Source organism: Nilaparvata lugens, chromosome X (assembly GCF_014356525.2).
Source record: "Nilaparvata lugens isolate BPH chromosome X, ASM1435652v1, whole genome shotgun sequence".
In the NCBI taxonomy this organism is placed as follows: Eukaryota; Metazoa; Arthropoda; class Insecta; order Hemiptera; family Delphacidae; genus Nilaparvata; species Nilaparvata lugens.
This window is the reverse complement of record NC_052518.1, coordinates 28037872-28056793: the sequence shown is the minus strand read 5'-3', so window position 1 is coordinate 28056793 and position 18922 is coordinate 28037872. Positions and strand designations below refer to the sequence as shown.

The window sequence follows — 18922 nt, the reverse complement described above, 5'->3', positions numbered from 1 at the left end:
GTTTTTGGAGAAATGAGAGGTTGTAACTCAAATATTTAAAATGTAAACACCCATTGTGTGGTAGGCCTACATAATTTCAAAGGCCTTTTTAAAACAAGAATGACGACATCAATAAGAATGTTCTATGATACTTTCATCAAAAATGGCGGCTGATTGAAGTTTCAGTTTTTAATGATTGATAAAAGTAATAGAGCTTAAAACAACACTTTTTTTAATGAATAACGGAACACATTGAAAAACTGATTACTTATTTAGTAATCTGTTCGGTACTTTTTACATTTCATTTCAAAAGATGCTCGAAATGCTCCCCTTATTCTCTCGTTTGACAGTGTGCCAAACTGTCATAAATGTAAATGAGATGTCCTTATGAAGGTCTAAGTCAACCACTTATGAGGGGTTGAAATTCATTTATGTATGTCATTTATGTATGTGTATATTCGACCAATAACTTATCCTGAAAGTTACAGTATGTATATCAGTCTCCAACTTATAAAAGTTTTTAAGCTACATAATCAGCATTCTGAGAATTGATTACCGAGAAATTTTATATTTTACTCATAATAACATATCAAGTTATCCCACTAAACTGTACATTTCATATTTCACAGGACCAAGAGCAGAGAGACTACGCCTCATGGAGCTCAAATCGATGACAATAGCAGTTCAAAGTAAAACTATATAATTAGTTATAATTTGAAAGTTCAATTTTTGTAATATTTAACAAAAATTATTGCATTTCATTGAAAATAATGTTCTCTTATTTACATTTTTCGCTCATATAGAAGTTAAGCTTTGAAGTTAAGCTTTAAAGAAAATAAACTAATATAGATATTAATATTTAATATTTAATATTTAATATTTTAATAGATATTCAAAGTAATAATTGATGTGTTACTCAGATGTATATGAACTGTATTCCACTTGAGGTGTTGCAAGCATAGAGGGTTGTTTGAACTAGAGCAGATTTCATTTAATTCATCGAATGGCGAGTGACTCATGCACTGCTCCCTTTCAGGACAGTCTGCAAGCTGTTATTGGTTAGCAGAGGTCGATCTCGACTCAATCAATACAGCTACAGAGACAGTTTATAGACTGCCCTGACAGGAGTGAATAAATAAGTAATTTGCCATTCACAGGAGAATTTTAAGGAATATTTCAATTTGAATATAAAGATTTCATCTATATATAGAATGTATGGATGTCCACTGAGTATAGAAATAGAGTATTAAGGCAATAGTAAGATTGGAGCATTAGTTTGGAAGAATAATTGAATCATGAATAATAAGAATTACAGATTCATTTCGAATTCTGGATGAAATTTGAATTATGATTAAGCATTGATATTGGATTGCACTGGCCTTGAATCAGATTCATGATTCGAAGCTGAAACAAGCTTACTTCAAGAGGGCTGTATGCCTTGAATCAGGATTGATTCACTCTAAACATCCAGCTTGAATTAGACTCTGATTGATCTAGAATCACAATAGAATCGAGCTTGCATTTCGTGAAAGGTGTGCCAGGTGGCCTTGAATGGGGGGATTGCATCCAGCATGCGTTTCAAGCCTGAGTCGAGACTGCATCTCAATCCTGATTCGACCGTGCATCTCGGGCCTGAATCGAGCTCGCAACGCGACCTTGATTTTAGCTCGCAACACCAGCCTGATTAGAGCCTGCATTTCGAGCTCGAAACTGGCTTGAACGATGTATAAACGGACTCTTGAAATTAACTCATTTTGAGCTAAACGCATGCGAACGAAATCTTGAATCAAGCCCTCACGTTTGACAAAAAGAGCTTGTTTTGATTTCGATTCAAGTTGATTTTGCTGATTGGGACAGGATTCCTAATCATAACATAGTGCTGGGGAATACCCTTTCATCATGTGATTCACTGTCATCATCTTGTAAGTAAGCAACTTAAAACAACCTTTGAATACCAACACATCAATGGTGACTTTGTGCTTTGATTTTTTCAAAATCATGATTCTGTTCATGGGTTCATTTGTTCCAACAAAGCCATTTTGCTCACAAAAGTCAGTCAAGTTTACTTGAGATTGCATTGCATAAACCTTTTCAATTTTCAATTGAAAGTTGAAGTCATCAACTTGACTCAAAGCAGCATTCATTTTGTTTACATTTTTCTTAACCTCTACAGAAACTTGTCTCATGTAAACATTCACTTTGTTTACAATCATCCTAACCTTTGATGTAGTACTACGTCACTGAGTCCATGGCACAACATCTCTACGTCACTGAGATATTTTGGCCCCACCACCATCACATTGACATTTCATTGTTTAATGGCTACCCACACATGCACAAGCCCTCAAACCCTCCTTACTAACATAAACCTACACAATAACTCACACACTTGCATGCACACTCCTCCAATATGCGAGGGAGGAAAAATTTCCCTATATCTCACGAGGTGTTCAAAAAGGACATGGTTGAACACTATTTTCTTGTTCCTAGCACAAGGACTAATTGAGATATAGGCAAATAATTGAATAAAAATAGTACAACAAATCAGTGGCTCTGCACTGTATTTTCAATATATTGTTTAATGCTATATTTATTCAACCTTCTTTTTGTAGTAAGTTACCATAGTTTATGGTGATGCATACTGTTCTATTGCTGTTGTTCAAAACATAATAATTATTTGAACGAGCGTGAGCAAGTCAAAGTTGTTGTCCATCTCTGGGTATGTTCCACAATACATTTTGAACAATTCGATCAATCAGGTTCAAATATTTAACATATTCTTCTAACCTTTTCATAGCCCAAGTTCGTTGGACAAGGAAATCGAAGTTGACAGTTGGGAATAATTGCTTGCTATTTCTACAATTATTATTTTCAAATTTGTTTAAAACAGCTGATGCTATTTGGGAGTTATCACACTGACTGTCCTTTATGCGCTGACACATGATTGCAGCTGATTAATATACTACATGAATTATTCAATTCACAATAAAAAAGTTTGAAGATATTAGAATAGGCCTATAACCATCCTTGGTTAAGAGTCAATATGTGAAATTCTAAGTTAATTAGTCCTGTAGTTCTTATGCGATGATGGGTGAATTTCTTATCATTCGTGAATTTCCTATCCCATATGTGTATGAAGCCAACTCTTTCCCTTATCATAAATTCAGCTGTCGAGTGGATTATCAAAGTCGCATGCAAGTAATAACAATAAAAGTAATAGAGTATTTTCATCTCGACCTATCTCTCTTATCCAGGCTGAATAGTTGACAGTACCTATTAATTTGTTAATTCAAAAATAGAACTTTGTTACAGTAGTCAACACAAATGTATCTGATAAATTCCCGGTTAAAAGTTAAGTCTGCATATCGATTACACCGATATTCGCTATCAAGTTTTCAATATTTTGAAATATTGAATTGAAGATTCGATTTTAATCGAGAAAATGTAATATTATAAATTACCCCCCTCTCGACATAAAAAATTTTACTGTTTGAGAAATTTAAAAAAAGTTTACATTACATTGTAATATTTTAAATTTGAGTTTTTTTTTTAGATTTGAGAACAGGAACAATTTTTTCTACAAAAACATTACATGTCATCTATAATTGAAAAATTTTATAAAAACTCATCAATAGCATTTGTTATATATTTCCAAACAATATTTGAAAGTATAGAATATCAAAATTATTTTTTTTTTATTTAACTTTATGATTCAAGGAAATCATCTCAACAGAAAATTTAATATATTTAAAGGATAGTTATTGAAATTTTACATAAGTTTAGTAGATAGAAAATTTTAATGTTATTGCATAAAAATTTAGTATGTTGAACAGATTTTTTTAAATGAATTGATGAATTGTTGCATTTAATTTTCACATAAAATTGCAGTAAATTGAAAATGTCCATTTCTTTCACTGTTGACGCGGTTGATTTCTTATCAATGCGAATTTCGAAAACAGTCTGTTAAGGCACTCAGTATGAATTTCAGTCAAGTGTGACTCCAGTGTTGGGCTGATCTGAATACACACAGTGTTGGGCTGATTTGGATACACGTAGTGTTGGGCTGATCTGGATACATGAGACATCTATTAGCATGGCCTCATGCTTGTAGTCGACTGATGCATACCAAGCTCCATACTTGTGACATCAGTTAGCATTGCCTCATGCTTGTAGTAGACGGGTGCATGCCAAGCTCACTCAAAGTCACGTATATCGTGTATCATACATACAGTGTACATTTCAGGCTTGAAATGACAATGTAACTTGTTTTTTTGGAAAAGAGATAAATGCTGCATACAGGATTAATTTAGGTGAGGATTAACTTAGGTAGGGTTTGGTTCTTTGATATTTTCAGCTTTCAAGGTTTAGAGTTCACCATACAGGATTAGTTTAGGTGAGGATTTTTTTTTTGAATCAGTTTCTTTCATGATACAGTGACTGTTATTTGAGTTTAAAGTTGCGAACTTGGACATGGATGGCAATTACCTCCAGGTAATGTAGTAGTGCAGAAGCTTGAGTTGCGTAGTCAGCAATAGGCGTAGTCATTGGCGTCAACATTGGTATAGGCATTGGCGTAAGGATTGGCATCGGCAATCAATTAATGAGTCACACCAGTTCGAAAATCACCCAAATGTTCTTAACACTCTTCATGGCATTCACTTGTATTGTAGATTTCGAGATTCATGCAATAATTATTTTGAAGTTAAGGTCCACACTGTACCTGTTATTTTAATATGCTTATAAACTAAAAAGAAAAATTTGATTAGGATTCCAATACAATCTAATGCACATCAACGTTATTTACAAGTATGTAATCAGTATAAAAATGAAATTTATTGTTAACATCTTATTATACAGTCAGCAACTTATAAATTTTGAAGTTTCCTCAAACTCAATAGAGACATCAATTACAAAAATGTTAATAAAGTAATAATTTCATGTTCATTTATTCACTGTTCAAATAATAAAATTTAATCCATTCTAAAAATTTAGAACATAATCAAATACATATTACATAAATGTTATAACACCCTGTATCATTATCAAAATTTCAAAAAACATCAGATCATCACAACAAAATAATTTCAATACATACTTCAACATATTCAGACAATTGGTCTTCCACTGAAAATCATTTCATAATACAATATATCTGCATTTCATTATCATTCAATATAACATTTCAAATATAGATAGTATTTCACATTTATGATTTATAGTTCAGTATAGCATTTAAAATTTGATTTATTTTTCATTTAAGATTTCAAAGTTTGTATGATCTGGATGAAAAGAGCAGTGGACTTTGGTAATAAATAAATGAAACAACTAAGAGTGTTATTTCTGAATCTAACCCAATCATACATAAAGTTTCAAATGATTGTTGTACATTCAAAATTGATCAGAAATTGAATTCAAAACGATCATTAAAGTTACTGGTAGCTAGATAGCTTAGGGAAAATTAATTAATGAATACTAGGAAAGGTCAATGCCAAATGAGAACAATAGGTTTATAATCATACAAGATTATATTTTGATAAATCAAAGATTGGTGCAAGATAAAACTTGAACATACAAAAGTTCTAGAAGTGCAAGTAAACATATATTGAGTCAAGAATGAATGACAATAATAATTCAATTGATGAAATTCCAAAAAATTAATAACTACACTTTAAAATGTGATGTTTTTTACATGTGAGCAATCAACAATCAATGTGATGCTAAAGTTTCTTAATACTTCTGAGTTGTAGTTACAGGTACGGTAAGCAAAATTTCAAATAAAATAGATGAAAACCATAGTATTAGAAAATATTAAAAAAGATTGAGTGTGAAAACATTCTAAAAAAATTGATATAAGTGATGTTACTAGAATGCAATTTCAACGAGAAATACAATACTGATAATACAATCTTGAAAGTGACTTATAATGCAGTTATGACTTACAATGCAGTTAATGAAAGTATAATTAAATCAAATTTAATTGTAAAACATGAATTAATCTTCAAAATTAGATGTGATATTTGAATACTAAGATACTAAAGATAACATGTAATGTTACAAAGATTCTTGTGACCCTAGATTGGAGAATAAACTTAAGAACAAATTGATTGAGGCTGTTAAAATTGAATTGATTAACTAGAGTTTGTAAAAAAGGCTTGGAATTGCCAAACGTTAACATTATTCATGATAAAAATTCTTACAAAACCAAACAAGGGAATGGAACTAAGAATCACAATAATTGAAGCTGAAAATTGTAAAAAAGATTCTTACAAATCCAAGCAAGGGAATGGAACTAAGAACCAAAATAATTGAAGCTGATAATTGTAATCAAAAGTCAAATTATAATAACTTTGACTAGAATGAAAGATAATTGAAAAGATTCACAAAAATTTGGTGTACAAAATACATGTTAATTCAGGCTTGAGCCAGTGAATGGCAATGTGAAACAAGTTGCTAAATTTCAAAATGACAATGAAGATGGCCTAATGAATAAATGGTCAATAAAATCTGATTTTTTGGTTAACTATTTTGAAAATCAAAAACAGTAGATAGTATGTATATGTAAAAGAAAAGGTAAATTAATACAAAATACTTAGCTCAATGTAAGGTTAGCAGCTTCAAAGTGCCAAGAGATAGGACATATCCAGGCCAGGACATGTCGATGGGAAGCTGCAGCAGAAGCAGGACTACTGAAGGAGCAAATATTCTCACGAATCAAGAGAAACATGGAGTTGAGCAAGGATCCAAAATGATGGAGTCATTCCAAGGGAAGAAAAGCGGCAACAATGTGGCTATTAGTGGTTAACAGCTACGATGCAGTAAAGTCACAGTGCAATGTGATGCAACAGCGAGACAATCTTATGTGAAGAACTTGGAGCACAACTCAAATTTGTAAAAAGTGAGTTAGAATTGCAGAACGAATGTTTGAGAGATGCAATTTGATTGAAATTCATTAAAACCTGAGTCCAAAGTAACTTGGAAAAACACTTGAGTATACATGAAATGTGTAGTTGCGATGCACTGAATTGAAGATTGTGAAAATTTAAGACTTCAAAGTTAAAAACTTATGATTGATTGATGACTTGATTGTAGACACTTTATAACATTTGAAAAGTGATCTGAAGATTGAGATTGAGTGCAAAAGAACGGTTTCAAAACTTGAAGAATGCAGAGCTACATCATCTCTGAACAAAGCGAGTTGGAGCGAACGAACGAAGTAGTTTACAAAAGACGAAACAGGGGGTAACGCTGTGTTGTACGATGCAGAACCAAAAAAAAACAAGCTTAAAAAGTTTAGACCTGAAAACAACCTAAATAGGACAATCGACGGAAATCTTTAAAAAATATGCAATGTATTCTAAAGCTATAAATGAGGAAAGAATGACGAAAAACAAGAACGACCGACAAATCAGCTGATTAAAGTAAAGTTTGCAGCGGAAGCGCACCAAGATTCAAACACTGCCAGCACAACTACTACAAAGAAACTTAAGTGAAGAATGGACAGCAGATGAAATCTAACAAAGTTATTTATGTAGACAGATTTATAAAATTTTCATTCAAATAATTTATAAAAAGCAAATTATTTAATATTTTAATCATGGTTTGCAGAATACTATAGTCTATTTCAACTTTCCAATGTTCTAAACACAATCTACATTTCATGACAAAACTTTACTACTAATCATTAAACAAGAAATCATTCAAAACATCAATAATATTTTGCTTCAATGGCAATCAATATTCATAAGTAATTATCTTGCATCTATGGCAATCAACACAATTAATCATTATTTTGCATCTATGGCAATCAACATAAGTAATCAACACAAAAAATATCATCTCATTACTGCCTCTCTAAGTCAGACCTTGTTATTCCTTCTTTAGGCAATAATGGTTCTCCATCATCTAAAAACAATCATATACCAGCAAAACTCTAATCAACAAGCTCAACTTAAAATTCTACATACACTCCAGCATCCATTTCAAACAATAATTGATCATATCAAAGTTCATAGAAAAAAAGTTTCTAAATTTAGAAAAAAAACATCAATTTAATATTCAAATTTAGAAGAAATTCAAACTTCAACTCATTTCAATTTATAATATGACAAAAATTCTTTTTTCAATGAAATCATTATTATTCAAATTAACTTTTATTTATCTTGAACATTTCATATATATGACAACACAATTCATTGATACTTTCAAATTTTGAAGTTTTTATTATTATAACAAAAGAATTTATACATCAGATTAAATTTCAACATTTTCTAAATTGAACCATTTATTTTTCAAATAATTTCTGAATTTGAAGACTGTATAATAATATTACAAACCATTTCAACAATACAAAGAAAATCAAGATGGATAATGGGTAAATAAGTTCCCTAAGTAATACAAATAAGAGAAAAAGAAAAAATGAGTAAATAAATTCCCTAAGTAATACAAGGAAGAGAAAGATTAATTAGAGCCTATCCTACATGTCAGTTGAAAACTTTCATAAGGAAGTATATTTGATAAAATATACAGCTATGGAATTTTGTAGATTCCAAGTATGACTCTAATTTGTTATAGCTGTGAGCTATCACTCCCACAGAAACAACTGGTGAAGGAAAAACCATTTTTACTATTGTGACTGGGTGGAGAGCTCCTAGATGTCTGTGAGGTAATGTGATAGCAGACTCTAGTATCGGACCACAAAATCAAAAGTATGCAAAAGTTTTTTCGCCCCACTTGGATGTAATGAGCTGGTTTACGTGCGTCATATGGAGGCCAAAAATGATTGTTTTCTGACCAGGCCAGTAAAATTTTTATGGCCCTAGGGCTGTAAAATAACCTTGAAGTCAGCTGATTCTGATTTGATGTGAACGTGTTTACAAAATAGTTTATGAAACGGAATCAGTTTATGCTTCTAGAATTGAATAAAGTATTTTGCAATAAGATACTATCATTTTATTTGGATGAATGAAATACAAATAAGATATTATAAACTATTCAAATTCAATTTTCAGAGTATAATAGAATCTAACCTCAAACCTCATAGTACTTCGTTTATCACAAAACATGGTGAATAATTTTGGAACTACTTGGGCAATATCCATGGTGCTGAACGTTTTTACAAATAATTTATGAAACGGAATCAGTTTATGCTTCTAGAATTGAATAAAGTATTCTGCAATAATATACTTTCATTTTATTTGGATGAATGAAATACAGATAAGATATATATTATGAACTATCCAAATTTGATTTCCAGAGTAGGATAGAACTTCTAACCTAAACTTCCCAAGTCGATGACAACAAGCATTGTTGACGTTGACATTCAGATTGGCCAAATTTCAAGTGTGCTAAAACAGCTGATCAGAAAACTTTTCATTATTTGTGTTTATTATTCAATAATTAAAACATCTATAATAATATCATCTTATTGTCATATGAAAGAATAAAAAAGTATAAACTCAACCTCCCACACAATTGAACATAATCTTTTAGGTTATTTAGACAAATCAGAATAAAAAATAAGAATACTTGGACAATTTCCTGATATTCAGATTACCTCAGATTTGCTAGAGCTATGACCTTCCACTTTTGCTTTTGGAAGTGCTTAATGAACAATTATTCTCATATATATATTGTATATTTTTGTGTGTGGCGAAAAATAGCATTCCAACCACGGGCAAAAATGTTTTTCCAGCTCTCAATTTTTTCTAGTCTTCAGCCTACGGCCTCGGACTTGAAAACCGATTTCGAGCCGGAAAAGTCTCATTTTCGGCCCTAGGTGCGAAATATACTATTACAAACATTTGATGTTGCAGTCTTAAGGTTTTTATATTACAAACAAGTAGGTCATATAATTGAGTCCAGCCATATGTGGTTCACGCCCACACCTCAAAAAAAATCACACCTCCTTGTATACCAAAAATCCAAAGTATTGGACAGCAAAAAAATGAATAAATAAAAAATGCAAAATGGGTTAAAAACCCAGAAGAAAACTATAACCTAATTACATATGGCTTATGGCACGATATGCAATGAAAGATAAGGAATGTGGACATAATTTGCTCTGAAAAACCTAGTTACCTAATATGATACCTGACAAAATAGACATAGCCTAATTAAAATAAGTAATACATGATGAAAAAATATATCGCAAGCACACAATTATTTACACTAAAGTAGATAGATTTTATAAAATTTAAGTTTTATCAACAATTAAAGATTGGGAAAATAAGCTACAATTTCAACTTCTGAAATTATTTCAGAAGAATACAAATTTAAATGACTATGGACAAGATTGGTTAAGATAAGCATAATAGAGGAAATTCACTGAATACTACACAAAGACAGGAAAGAATCAAAATTTGAAAACATTTAGGGCCAAGAAAATAGGCTACAGGAAAGAAAAAAGATACATTTATGGACTTCTACCATATGTAGTATTGACGGTCATTGCTATTCTGAATCCCGGCATGACACAGGATTCCTAATCATAACATAGTGCTGGGGAATACCCTTTCATAATGTGATTCACTCTCATCATCTTAGTAAACAACTTGAAACAACTTTTGAATATCAACACATCAATTGTGACTTTGTGCCCACTTGGTTTGTTTAGGTTCATGATTTTGTTCATGGGTTCATTTGTTTCAACAAAGCCATTTTGCTCATATAAGCGCTTTCAAGCTGGTAGTGAAAACTTACAGGTAAAAACAGAATTTGGTAACATGCATAGAAACACCTCATGACATGCACAGAGAGAATAGAACTGATCCATGAATAATGCAGAGTTAGTTCCATTCTCTCCGAGCACATCATAACGTGTTTCATCCATTTGAAAAAAAAATGTTTTTCACCTGTAAGTTGGCACTAGGTACCAGCAGCTTGAAAGTGCTTATTTGAGCAAGCTTGCACATAGTATAACTGTACCCTTATGTTCTCACAATATTGTAAAATAGTGTCAAAAATTATTGTACAAAATTGTGGAATAATGTTCTCACAATACTGTGGAATAATTTTCTCACAATATTATGAGATAATTTTTCCACAATTTTTTGTGGAAATATTCGGTTCAATATCAATATTGTGTTAATATATTTCAATATTTCAGGAAAATATCTTCCCAACATCAACCAATATTTTCAAATATCATAGGAAAAATATTAAAGGTCTCATGAAGATATTGTCAGAGTATTCTGACAACATTGACCAACATTTCCAACACATTGAACAATGTTGTGATAATTTTTGTCACAATATTGAGACAATATTTTTTAAAAAATGTTTTGCAATATTGTGACAATATTTTCCAATATTTTGTCAAAGTATCTTAGCAATATGTACCAACATTGCTGTAATATTTTCAAAAAAATATTAAAGGTTTCATGAAGATATTGTCAGAGTATTCTGACAACATTGACCAACATTTCCAACACATTGAACAATGTTGTGATAATTTTTGTTGCAATATTTAAAAAAAAATGTTTTGCAATATTGTGACAATATTTTCCAATATTTTGTGAAAATGTCTTAGCAATATGTACCAACATTGCTATAATATTTTCAAAAAAATATTAAAGGTTTCATAAAGATATTGTCAGAGTATTTTGACAACATTGACCAACATTTACAATATATTAAACAATATTGGGAAAACATTCCTTCCAATATTAAGACAATATTGTTTTGCTACTTGGGTACCGATTGGAAACATATTTTGAACTTTTATAGTTATAAAACTATAAAACTAAACAGTTTATTAAACTAAAGTATAAGATTATACTTTAATAGACCGATAAATATGATTTATGAAACACTAGACCAAGATCTCAGCATTATTTGTATTATATGTCATCCACTACTGGTATTTCAAGTTCCAACACTATATTGGGAATATAAAAAACCTTGAAAGAGATTATATCGAATTGAAGTTAATAATCGCGAATATATGCTTTAATATGAGTGAAGGCGAGTGATTTCACTTATAAGCTCCATTATAGAATTAAAATATTTGGAGCCTTCATGGCAAAAACGTTCCAATATGGCCATACTGTGGATCTACAGTTGTTACTGTAATGCAAACCACAGCTGTACTGAAAATTCAGATATCCTACCTGGAAATTCCACCATAAGGGTTGTATTGAAACATTTGGAGAAAGTTACTCCTACACAAAAGGCAGTTTCGGGCACTGTTAACAATGCATTCTTGATATGAATTGTATAAATAGACGTGTTTTGAATAGACTTAAATAGAATCATATGAATACTCTTTGAATCAGGGCAAATTATCTGTTCTTCGTAATAGGTAAATGTTGGAAGCATTGCTTATCTGAGAGAATCTAATGTGGACCGATTAGGCCAATATAGACTTTTTCAGTTCGGATATTTAAAACTCAACGTAATTCTATATCTGGATTGGAAACCTCAGGAGAAGATTATACTTGAGCATTACAATTTTTATAACTTATTTTGGAACGAGCGTTAGCGAGATCCTTTCTACAGATCAAGTTCATTGGAAAACGAAATAAACTCAAAAATATATTGAAAGAAAATAAGAAAAAAACTTGTAGTGATACATCATTCAGTCAGCGCTGGTTTATTAATTGAATATAATTTCTACAGAATTATAACATCTGAAGCCGACACCATGCCTTTATGCGCCAACACCATGATTACAGCTGATTAATATACAACTCACATTGGATTTAACATCACAGATCCAACTGTTTTGATTAGTCTCTGGTAACATTCGCGTGATTGATAATAATAATTTTACTTGTGATAGCAGTTGTAATGATGTTATTGCATTAGACAAAAGAGTATACCTGTTTAATTATCTATAATTAATATATTAAGTGAATTGGATTCAGTGAATAGATGTCTATTGACATATTGATGAGAAATTAAGGGGTGTAAATAGTTAAGACTTGAATAATGTGAGAAGTTTGTTTATTAAAATAACTCATATGCATGTCATTTATCTATTAAGAAAGGTCCTTATTGTGGTGCTCCAGAATACTTCAATCTCTTCCTGTTTGAAGTAGCAATTTTTTGAGCTACATACTGGTTTATGTTACTGTACCTCAATTCAATCTCAATTTTTGTAGCATTCAGATTTTCCTCCAGGATCCGGTGTTTGAACATTTCTAGAACAAATAACAGTTCAAAGTATACAATCTTTACAAATTAGAAAATGAGGATTTTATTTCCTGAATTAATCTGCTAGCAAATTTATTTAATAACCTAAAAATGTATTTAAATATGTATGACTCTCCCTCTTCTGAAAGGAAAGTCCAAGATAACACAAGAGCGTTTTTTTCACATGAAAATATGAAATTATGTCCTCACAGTTTTACATTATAACATCATATTCTGGTGAAAAAGTTGAGTAAATCACATTTTTTCACGTGAAAAAAGGTGGAAATGTTCCAACTTTTCACGTGAAAATTATGTGAAACTGAAACTTGAAAATAACGTTTTTTTTTGTTTCTACATTTTCACGTTATACTGAACATGTATACTGAACTCTCAGAAAAGAACATGAATAAAACGGTTCTTTCTACATTTCTTGTCCCACATTTGGTCATTTCTTTCGCATGAAAATTTCCAAAAATTCACATGAAAATAAAGTTTTTAAAATACATTTTTACAATATTTTATCGTGGAAAGATGGAGAAGGATTAGGCTACCTTAATTATTCTGAATGAATAACCTTTTCAATTCTTTATTTTTACATTAAAAAACTAGAAATCTTATAAAACTTTTGAATAACCACAATAAAATGTGAAGTAAATTCTCTACCCTAACTCTACAATAATTTTACACAAAACTGAATAAAAATTAAATTCAACTATAAAGTCCTATTTAGACAAATGGATTTTTCCTAGTAAGTAGTGATATATTATTATGCAATCTAACAGCTGGACACTATAATTACAAAAAGAAAGCTCATTTTCATTTGTAATCATTCAACAGCTGACAAATTTCAAAAATTTTTCATGTAAGCTTATTTTTCAGCCGTTGGACTTTGTATCAGCTATTTGCTTGTATTAGCTTTGCATCACCAATGGGAAAAAACCATAAATGTCTGGATGGCCAATATGGAGATTTTTGCTTTAATAAAATGGTGAAACAACAATAATTTATATTAAAATAGAATTTATTTTCAAAACATCACAGTCTTCAACCCTTCAATAAGTTGGAGACTGTTGTAATAATACTGTAACTTTCAGGATAAGTTATTGGTCGAATACTCCACCTTTTGACATACAACTGAATTTCAACTCCTCATAAGGGGGTGACTTGGGGGTTGTAAATCAAAGATTTTGAATGTAAATACCCATTGTGTATTATCTTAAAAGCCTTCTCAAAACGAGAAAGATGAAATCAATAAAAATCTTCTATGATACTTTTATCCAAAATGGCGGCTGATTGAAGTTTTGGTTTTTAAAGAAATAATTGATAAAATTCAATCAGCCGCCATTTTGGATAAAAGTATCATAGATTTTCATTGATATCATCTTTCTAGTTTTAAAAAGGCATTTATAATGATGTATCACACAATGGGTGTTTACATAAAAAATATTTGAGCTATAACCCCTCATTTCTTTACAAACTGTAACTTCAATCAGCCACCGTTTTGGATTCAAGTTTCATAGTACATTTTAATTGATTTTATGTTTCTTGTTTTGAAAAGCCCTTTAAAATAATGTACCACACAATAGGCGTTTACATTAAAAATGTTCCAGTTAAAACTCTTGAGTCACAATATTATACATTCTGAACCTAGTCAACCCCTTATGAAGGGGGTTGAAATTCAGTTGTACCATACGTCAAGAATTAGAGTATTTGACCAGTAACATATCCTAAAAGCTACAGTATTATATCTACAACAGTCTCTAATTTATTGAAAGGTTCCCATACATATGACTCACCCGGTATGATTACTATCTTATAATGATTAGCACAAGCCTAGAGCTCATGTGGACATCACTCATAGAAAAAATTGATTGACTTTATATTCTGTTTTAAATTAATCAAAATTGAGTCTTACTTAGATTTCTCTTTGCTGGTAAACCAAGTTTTTGGAGACTTCAGCCAGTATTTGATTACCATACTGCTTCTATGTCTTTTTCTTTTGTGTTTGAAAATTTCATCACCAAAGCTCCTATCAGAGATGAAACAAAAGTTTACTTATAATTAAACATATTTCAAATAATATTTTTTGACTGGAAAATTGGAAAAACACACAGTCTCACTCTCTCTTATTATATAAAATATATATTGCTAAAATGAGAGGACTACACCAATAGTTTTTCCAAATTGGAATAAGATATAAAGCTGTCAATATAAATAAATGAATCAATTGCTTGCTGGAAGAAGTTTAAATAAAGCCTGCCGGTCCAGAAAACAACTGAATAAATTTTAATCTATCAATCCACAGTCATATATTATTGATATTAAGTTCATTATAATAACATGAGTGTAGATTAGTTTGTAGTGACTTCAATTAGGCCTACTCAGGTTAGGCTAAAAAAAATGTTTTGCTACACATTTAAATTTATATGTACCAGCATATAACCCTGGAATGTGTCTGCCTAGAATAATAATCATCTTATTTCCAGCAATGATAAATTCAAGAGGCTTTTCTATTATTATTATTAGGTTATGTAATGCGTGGCCTATAATAGTCTTTCGAAAAGATTATCATTTAAATATATAAGTATTTAGACCTATAATAAATTTATTCTTTCATTTTACAGTACATCAATAAAAACAAAATCACTCAACTTACCTATATTTCCTGGATAAAATCACAAAAATTACAAACTACAAAACACAAACAACCTCAAAAAACCGTTGGCCCATTGCAAATGCAAAATGTATTGACCAAACGTCATGCAGCACTCTGGTGTAAAGCCAAAATCGATAAACCCAAAATGTTGATATAATATTATCAATACATCGATGAATGATAATTATCAACTACTAATAATTATTATACAGTATTCTCAAACATCATTCACATCTTTGTTTGGAAATGCATTATTCAAATTACATAGTTTAAATAAGTAAAAGTAGAATACAATCCTGATTTCTACATTTTTGAATGCAATAAAATCAATTTCCCCAGGAAAAAAGTTAGAATTAGTTTGATATATCGATTGATAAGACTTTGATATTTCCATTTCACAGTATCAATATTATTGATAATATATCGATATTTTCATTCGATACCATAGTAATGGTGGCAATTTCAAAATTATTGACAATGTTACTGTTATTAAAACATTTGATATTAATTTCAGGTGGAGATTATTGATTTTTTACAGGGGGACATTTGTGCTTGACACTGAAATAATGTTGGAAACGATAAAATAGTAGGTTGTTATTATTTGAATTGAAACCCCAAAAATCATTTCAAAGTCTGTGTGAGTAATTCCAGATACTGCATGATTTTCCTCATAAACTGTGATCTAATTTGAAAAAGTGTTACAACTCTTCCAATTTTGAATGGAACCATTTTAAATTATAGGACAAGGTTGATAATATGAACAGAAACGTACATGAATTTTTCTAGAATTTTTCAAGATGAACCAAATTTTTTTTTTAATTTTAAACGTCAGTAGCACGTTATCGGCACATCTGAGGGGATTTTCACATGGGACAAAAAGTGCTGGAAATTCACTTCTACATCCGAATCAGTCATCAAAAAAACATTGTTTCGGGAAAATTAAAAATCTGCCAAAACTATTACAAAGTTTTTAACTGCATTTAAAATTACCGCAAAAGGTCTATAAATCGTTAATGGTGCATTGTAGACGATTTTTGCAGGAGACAAAAAGTGCTGGAAATTCACTTCTACACCCGAATCAGTCATCAAAAATACATTGTTCCAGGAAAATTAAAAATCTGCCAAAATTATTAAATTACCCTACCAAGTTTTTAACTGCATTTAAAATTACCTCAAAAGGTCTATATATTGTTAACAGTGCCCTGTAGACGAATTTTGCTAGGACAAAAAGTGCTGGAAATTCATTTCTATACCCGAATTGATCAACAGAAAGCTTAATGTGAGACTTTTTTGGAAAATTCAAAAAATTTCCATCAAAAATTTAATTGGCATGAAATTTTTTTTATCTCGATAACGGTGTGTTGTAAACGATTTTGCAACAGATAGAAAGGGGTTGGAATTTGATTTTTCATCTGAAATGTTGATCAGAAAGCCTAAATTGAGAGTTGAAAAAATGTTTGATTTTCACTTTTAACATTTTCACTTTTTATTCACGTGAAGAAACGTGATTTTCACATTGTGTGTTAACATGGGTAATATCATCCTGAGAGCTCAGAAACCTGTCCTTATTGATATCAATGAAGATTTTATATAATCAATAGAAGCTCATTGACTGTATTTACCATGATTTCTATTTGTTTGTATTTACTTCTAATGATACCCATTTACTTTTATTGATATCACTAAAAGTTCAGTGATAATAATATATTTTCATTGACTGTATTTACCATTATGTCTATTGATATCCATGAGCACCTATGATATCACTGAACATACAGTGATATCAATAAAAGTTCATTGACTGTATTTACCATGATGTGTATTGATATCCATGAACTCCTATTGATATCACTAAACTTGTAGTGATATCAATATAAGTTCATTGACTGTATTTACTGTGATTTCTATTGGTATCCATGGATTTCTATTGATATCCATGAGCACCTATTGATATCACTGAACTTGCAGTGATATCAATATAAGTTCATTGACTGTATTTACCGTGATTTCTATTGGTATCCATGGATTTCTATTGATATCTATGAGCTTCTATTGATATCACTTAACTTGCAGTGATATCAATATAAGTTCATTGACCGTATTTACCGTGATTTCTATTGGTATCCATGGATTTCTATCGATATCCATGAGCACGTATTGATATCCATGAGCATATATTGATATCAATAGAGTTTTTCTATCGATTCCTATGGATCTCTTCCACTAGGGATATGATCTCATTGCACTTAATAAAACCCCTCTCCTGTAAGGACAAAATTGGTTCTGCCATCTTGGATCCACCAGATTCGAATTCATTATTTCAAATGGGAAGGTTGACATGTGATACATGATTTGAAAACAGAATTGCGAGTGAAAATAGTTTTTTTGATGACTGATTCGGATGTAGAATGGAATTTCCAGCACTTTTTGTCCCATGTGAAAATCCCCTCAGATGTGCCGATAACGTGCTACTGACGTTTAAAATTTAAAAAAAAATTTGGTTCATCTTGAAAAATTCTAGAAAAATTCATGAACGTTTCTGTTCATATTATCAACCTTGTCCTATAATTTAAAATGGTTCCATTCAAAATTGGAAGAGTTGTAACACTTTTTCAAATTAGATCACAGTTTATGAGGAAAATCATGCAGTATCTGGAATTACTCACACAGACTTTGAAATGATTTTTGGGGTTTCAATTCAAATAATAACAACCTACTATTTTATTGTTTCCAACATTATTTCAGTGTCAAGCACAAATGTCCCCCTGTAAAAAATCAATAATCTCCACCTGAAATTAATATCAAATGTTTTAATAACAGTAACATTGTCAATAATTTTGAAATTGCCACCATTACTATGGTATCGAATGAAAATATCGATATATTATCAATAATATTGATACTGTGAAATGGAAATATCAAAGTCTTATCAATCGATATATCAAACTAATTCTAACTTTTTTCCTGGGGAAATTGATTTTATTGCATTCAAAAATGTAGAAATCAGGATTGTATTCTACTTTTACTTATTTAAACTATGTAATTTGAATAATGCATTTCCAAACAAAGATGTGAATGATGTTTGAGAATACTGTATAATAATTATTAGTAGTTGATAATTATCATTCATCGATGTATTGATAATATTATATCAAC

General features: G+C 30.6%; 1 long non-coding RNA gene across 1 annotated transcript; it reads right to left on the bottom strand.

Moving 5' to 3' along the window:
* Positions 1-12904: 12904 nt before the first annotated feature.
* LOC120354940 lies at positions 12905-15863 on the bottom strand. Its single transcript, XR_005573320.1, has 3 exons — positions 15767-15863; positions 15026-15139; positions 12905-13118 (listed from the first exon to the last, which is right to left on the bottom strand). It is a non-coding gene; the product is annotated as an uncharacterized LOC120354940 (long non-coding RNA).
* Positions 15864-18922: the final 3059 nt, after the last annotated feature.